At 47.0% G+C, this 6,084-nt stretch overlaps 1 long non-coding RNA gene across 1 annotated transcript; it reads left to right on the top strand.

Annotated features, from left to right (window-relative positions):
- The first annotated feature begins 551 nt into the window (after positions 1-551).
- Positions 552-5,521, top strand: LOC142077208 (uncharacterized). The gene is made up of 4 exons (XR_012671622.1): positions 552-1,139; positions 3,190-3,253; positions 3,749-3,809; positions 4,851-5,521. It is a non-coding gene; the product is annotated as an uncharacterized LOC142077208 (long non-coding RNA).
- Positions 5,522-6,084: the final 563 nt, after the last annotated feature.

Below are 6,084 nucleotides of genomic sequence, written 5' to 3'. Positions count from 1 at the left end.
CGGCCCCGCACGGCAGAATCCTTCCCTGGGTTTTCGCCGTTGGCTGGGTGTGACAAACAGGTTCATTTTGTGCCTCCTCTTTTCCCAGCGTCACCTTCTGCGTCACGTGAAGAAAATCCTGCGTGGTTGACGCCGCTTGCTGCTCAGGTGATGGCACGTGTGGGGCCGGGGGAGCCGGGAGAAACATTGGTGCGTTCAAGGTCGCTGCAGGTGCTCCCCGTTAAACCCAGGGAAAAGGCAAATTTGCTGCTGGTGCAGAAAAGCTGATGAACAATTGCCATGAACAGAGCGTGCCTACGTACCCTCGTTAGCGTAACTAACCCTGGGTAGTTACGAGTGTTTTCCTTTCAGGGAAAAGAATGAGCTTTCATCTACGAAAAATTAAGAGCTGCCTGTGTCCTTCTTTAAGTTCAAGTGTTTCTCTTCTGTTTGTTCATACTGATTTTATGGGCAGGTTGGAAATAGCCTTTTATTTTTATAGGCATAACTCAATTTGTAGTACTACGTGGTGTCAGGAGAGTGAATTTTGGAGCACCCAGGTATCACTAGAAACGGAATGAATGAGACACGATGGAAACTGATATTTAAACTTGATTTTTACTTGATATTTTTTTTTTCCTGAGAGTGTTGACGGCACGTTGTCCTGTGGCTCAATCCACGTTCTGTTCAGTGGAGTCTTCAGTCTAGGACTTTTAAGGAAAAAAGTTGGTCCTTCCGAAAAAGGGCTAGTCATTCATAGGCTCGAGGCATAGACTTGGAGAGCCGCTTAAGTACGTGATCAGAATTAAAGCCAAATGTCGCTTCGTGTTGCTGCTGTTGGCCTTCACTTTCGTTAATTTCCCCGCTGCTCCGTCATGGTTGGGAGCTCTGAATCATCATTTTTTTCACTCCCTAACGCATTTTTCTCCCCAAGGAGAGGCTACGTTTAAAAGTTACTTAGTTTCCTCGCAAATGCATCGGTCAATAAAACGGAGTTATGATTATTAAAACCACACAAATGACACCGGTCTTACAGATCTGGACTATTTCTGAACACGTGTTCATCGCGTGCAGATGTCATCGGGATACGGATCACCTGCATTTCATGCTCTGACGAGACAATCTGCTGAGACAGGGACGAGCTCCAAAAGAAAAAAAAGGTACAACGTCAAGGTTTTGTTTTGTTGTTGGTTTTTGTGGGCTTTTTGTGTTTGTGTTATTTTTTGGTTTGTGTTTTTTTTTTTTTTAAAAAGAGTGCGATGTTGACTGGTGGCAGCCTGCAGAGCTCTCTTGCTGCCTGACCTCTCCTTTTCTTCTCTGTCACTCCTCTTTCGTGGCTGTAATTTTCACTCGGGTAGTTTTAGAAGAGCGATTTAGTTCCTCGCCTGTGTAGATGTGCTGGTAATACCTGGAAGGTAAATGCTTGAACCGGTAGCGAATAACTTGGCTACAAGTAGAATTTCTGAAGGAAGAACAACAACAGCAGGAAGCAAGTAGCGAGTTACCCCAAATTTGTGTGTGTCAAACACATCAAAGTTTTATTGCCAAACATTGTTTGGCAATGTGTTCCAAATGGCTCGTTTTGGTAAACTTAAATTTTCAGGAAGTTCAGGGTTGTGTGTGGAAAAACGTGCCCCTCTGTCTAGGTGTCCTGCTGCGTAAATAGCATCAGTCAGTAGCACATCCAGCGGCAGGGCTGCTGTTCCCTGCTCTCGATATTGCCGTAGTAGTGTTGTGATATTTCGACCTAAGAGGCGGGTTTAGGAATGGAAGGAGAATGCCTGCGTCCTGCAAGGGCTACGAATGCCGACCCTTTTCTCTGCCTGCTGCTTTCCTGTGCGTGAGATGAAACTGTATTGTTTTTCTCCCTTGTTCCCGGTAGAAATATTTCTGAAGCTGTCGCTGCTGTGGGTTTGCAATGTGCGTTACTGCGTTTTTGTAGAGTTCTAGTTACGGATCGTTTCTGCCGCGGCAAAGTGTCAAGATACGGTTTTCAGTTTAAAGCTTCAGAAGCTGCATTCGCTGAAATCGGCGTAGGTGAAGCTGGTTGTTGTGGTTTAACCCGGCAGGCAGCTAAACACCACGCAGCTGCTCGCTCGCTCCCCCTGCCCCCAAAGTGGGGTGGGGGAGAGAATCGGAAAAAAAAGTGAAGTTCGTGGGGTGAAGTAAAGACAGTTTAATGGGACAGAACAGGAAGGGGAAACAATCGTAACGATAAAAGAATATACAAAATAAGCGGCGCACAATGCGATTGCTCACCGCCCGCCGACTGATGCCCAGCCGGTCCCCGAGCGGCAGTCGCCGCTGCCCGGCCAACTCCCCCAGCTTATGTACTGAGCGTGACGTCATATGGTACGGACTGTCCCTTTGGCCGGTTTGGGTCATCTGTCCTGGCTAAGGTCCCTCCCAGCTTCTCGCTGGCAGGGCATGAGAAGCTGAAAAGTCCCCGACTAGCGTAAGCGCTACTTAGCCACAACTAAAACATCAGCGTGTTATCCACGTTTTTCTCGTCCTAAATCTAAAACACAGCGCTATACCAGTTACCAGGAAGAGAATTAACTCTATCCCAGCCGAAACCAGGACGCTGGTCTTGCGCATGATCCCGCTGTGCTCGCAGGGGTGCTCAGTGGCTCCTCATCAAAACAGCGAGGTGTGTGTGGACGTCCGTAGGGTTGCGCTAGGGGTCTGGGGGCGTTATGTATTTTTGCTGTTGGAAGACGGAATAGAGCGTGTGCCTGTTAAATCTAACGATGGTCGAAGGTTGGGAGGGACCCTGAGCAGGTTTGGTGGCACAACTGCAGTTTTCAAAGATCTCGACCGTTTGGAGAAACGGCCTGGAAAAAAGGATTCCTCTTTTGCAGCGAGTTCGCGAGGACAGACGGGTTGCCGTACTCTTTAACAAAAATACTCAACTTGGGACGTATCGGGTGAGGAAATCGCGGCTCTACTTAGGCTTGAGAAAACGTACGTAGGTGTCTGTGCCTGTCACCTGCGCGTCTCTAGGCAAGTGAGTTCTAAAGCTGCCGATGAGCCAAAAGAAAAGGCACGGTTGTCTAAAACATGCAGAAGCTCTAGTGGCCTGTCTCAACAACTGCACCAAAGATGATGCAAAATACTTTCTCCTCCACTCAGTTGTAGTCTTCACAGAAAAGGAAGCTTTGTGCTAAACGTGTTTGTTGTTTTTTTTTTTTTTTCCTTTCCTCTCAGCAGAATGTCAACTGCCGTGAAAGTACGAGACGGATGGAAAGGATCCATAGTGGTCTGCAAGTACAAGGTATGCCTGTGATGTGTGTCTGCATTTTTCCTAAGGTGCTTGTAGTGTGGACTTTACAGTTAACACGAAGAATGTGGCAGCTCTCCTTCTATCTGATTTTTTTAACATGAAATATTTTAACACAAATACTAAAAATAAAGGTCTGTTCTGGAGCGTGGTACGCCTATTCAAGGCTTGCTTTCCTTCGTCTGTTTTCTCTTCCTGAAAGCAGAGTCTTCTGTTTCTGTGCGCTTGCTATTAAAGGGTGCTGTGAAAATAATGTTGGACTAGAAGAGGAAAGGAACCGTTTGTAAGAGTTCGGACGTTCGGGAGAAACAGGCTTTGTTTTCACGATAAAAGCTTTATGCTTTTTCAGTCAGTCAGTGTTTAAAATACCTTACAGGAGCACTCGAAAACCTTACTGAGATACTGGCATCTGTGCTAAAAGCAATCAAGGTCAAAGAAGAGGCGTGGACAACACGGGACAAATCGGCGTCGCTTCGGTGTGTTTTCCAGGCTTTCCCGAGAAGCGGTAGCAGCCTCGTAACTAGCGACAGAGAGTCCTGATGTGTTTTCGGTGAGTTACTGATTCTCTAATGTCCTTTTTCCTAACCTGCAGCGCGTAATTTTGACTTCGGGTGGAAAGAGATTTTCCAGAATGGAAATCTTTTTCATTCAAAGGAGTTGCCTTTTACAAACTTCCCATCAGAATGGATCTTCAGAGATGACGTGCTTGGCAGTAGAAGTCATCCGCAAGGAGACTTTTCACTCTCTCTGGAAAAAAAAAAGGAGTTAAGTCGATTTCCTTGCAAGGACCCAAGCGCAGCACATCTTCCAATAGTCGACGTATGGCTGATCTTTGGTTCTCGGGTGTAACGGTCGAGAGATCGTAAAGACGCGTTCCTCCGCACGCTTGGGTACAGCCAACAGCGTTAGCAAACCTGCCAGTCCTTTTTGGTAGCCTGATGTATTGCAGCACCGGGGATTTGATATTCCCCACCGCCTGCCCCCCCCCCCCCCCCCCAAAAAAAAAGTAAAACCGTATGGGAGATCTCTTATCTCACTGATTTTTCTATCATAAATGAAATTTTAAAAAGAAAGTTAAAATTGTCTAATTTCCAAACTGACTTGCGTTGTTTAAACTGCAACTGCCAAATAGCTGTAGTGTATAATTTATTAGGTGTGCTTAAGCAGTTGGGTAGTTGCTCTAAACGTTTAAAAAGAGAGGCAACTGAACGTTAGGGGCTTTTTTCCTGATCTTTTGGCAGAGTGCTCTGAAGCACTTTATTTCTGTCTCGCTTTCGACGGCGCGTTTCCCCGGCAGTTCGGTAGCATCGGTCTCGGCGCAGCTGGCCAGGCGTCCCTCCTAGTCATGTCACACACGCAAAACCCCTGGTCAAACGATAGCTGTGTAGCTTGGAGGTAGATAATTTAACGGTATGAATTCACAGCTACGCAATTTCAATGAACGCAAAAGGAAAATCAAATATTTTTATAGTACGAGTCTTCTCATTGTACGTATGTAAGCGTGCGCACGCCTTTTTAGCATAAAATGAATTGCTGAGATTTGTTCTTTCTTTTTCATTTTACTCTTCAAAGTTTTACGCTTCACTTTCAGCTTTATCGGCCAAGCGAGCGAGATGCGCAGCAGCAGCAGCAGCAGCGCAAGGGCTGGAGCTGCGGCGGTGGATCCGTGAGCGTAGATGCTGATTACGGCGCGCCCTTGTCCTGCAGCCTCACGGGGTTATCTCCCTGCAGCGGTGCTGTAAGGAAGGGACGAGGCGTTTTCCGACACCAGCGAGAGCGTTTACTTCTCTGCGAAGAACGTGTTCAGAATTGTGTCAATTAGTCTTCACGCCGATTTTAAGCGTTCGAATCGCTTGAGCTTTTAAAGGCGGCGTTGTATTTCGAGCTGACCCGTTTGCCTGGCACCCTCCTTTAGCTCGACTGCTACCCTCTCCCTTATCCTGACCGAATTCCTCTGCTGCCTTCGGTGCTGTTTTTTTAACGTGCTGAAATATCCGTTGGGATTTTTGTTTTTCAGATGCCTCGCTGTGAGCGTCCCGTGGTGCTCAGGAGAGACCCCCGGCCCAGGTTTGCCTGCCGGTCGTTGGGCGTGCTGAGGGTGAGGGGCTGGCTGGCAGCCTGCGGGACGGGGGCTGGGGGGGGCTGCAAGCGTTTGGGGGGGCCGCCCCTCCTTTATCTTTCTAGCAGAGCCCCCCTTTTTGGCGGGGGTGCGTGCGTACATACGTAAACGGCATTATTAAAGTAACGAGCTGCCGGTTGGGGCCGTTTCCCTCGTTTTGTGTCTTTTTGGGGGGGTGAATAAAAAGGGGGGGTTGGGGGGCCTGGAGGGGTGATGATGTCATTTGGGGCACCCCAGCATCACCACGGGGGTGATGATGCCGTGGAGGAGCAGGTGAGTGGGGAATGGGGGGTCATGGGGGTCCGTGTCCCCCCCCCCCCCCCCCAAAGGGGGTCACAGCCCAAATTGCCTGAAAATTCATGGGGGGGGGTTCAAAAATTTTTAAAAACTGTAAATATATCTGTGAGGCCTCGAAATAGAAAAAAATCTCTCCTTGTTACGTATATTGAAAAATAATATTAATTTATACGTACAAAAGGATTTCAAAATAAGGACCTATATCTGCCCTATTATATAAAGGATTTTAGAGTATAAAAAAATTCGAAAGATGTATATAGGGTTTTAAGATACAAAAATAACTCACGTCTCTATAAATCAAAAAATAAAGAACTTCCAAATGCAAAAAGGATGATACATTTTATACATGAAGGAATTTAAAATAGAAAAAGGTCTGAATAGATACCGCTATCTACACTTACTACGTGTT

Source organism: Calonectris borealis, unplaced genomic scaffold (assembly GCF_964195595.1).
Source record: "Calonectris borealis unplaced genomic scaffold, bCalBor7.hap1.2 HAP1_SCAFFOLD_176, whole genome shotgun sequence".
In the NCBI taxonomy this organism is placed as follows: Eukaryota; Metazoa; Chordata; class Aves; order Procellariiformes; family Procellariidae; genus Calonectris; species Calonectris borealis.
The sequence above is the reverse complement of the archived record's forward strand: the minus strand, read 5'-3'. Positions and strand labels throughout refer to the sequence as shown.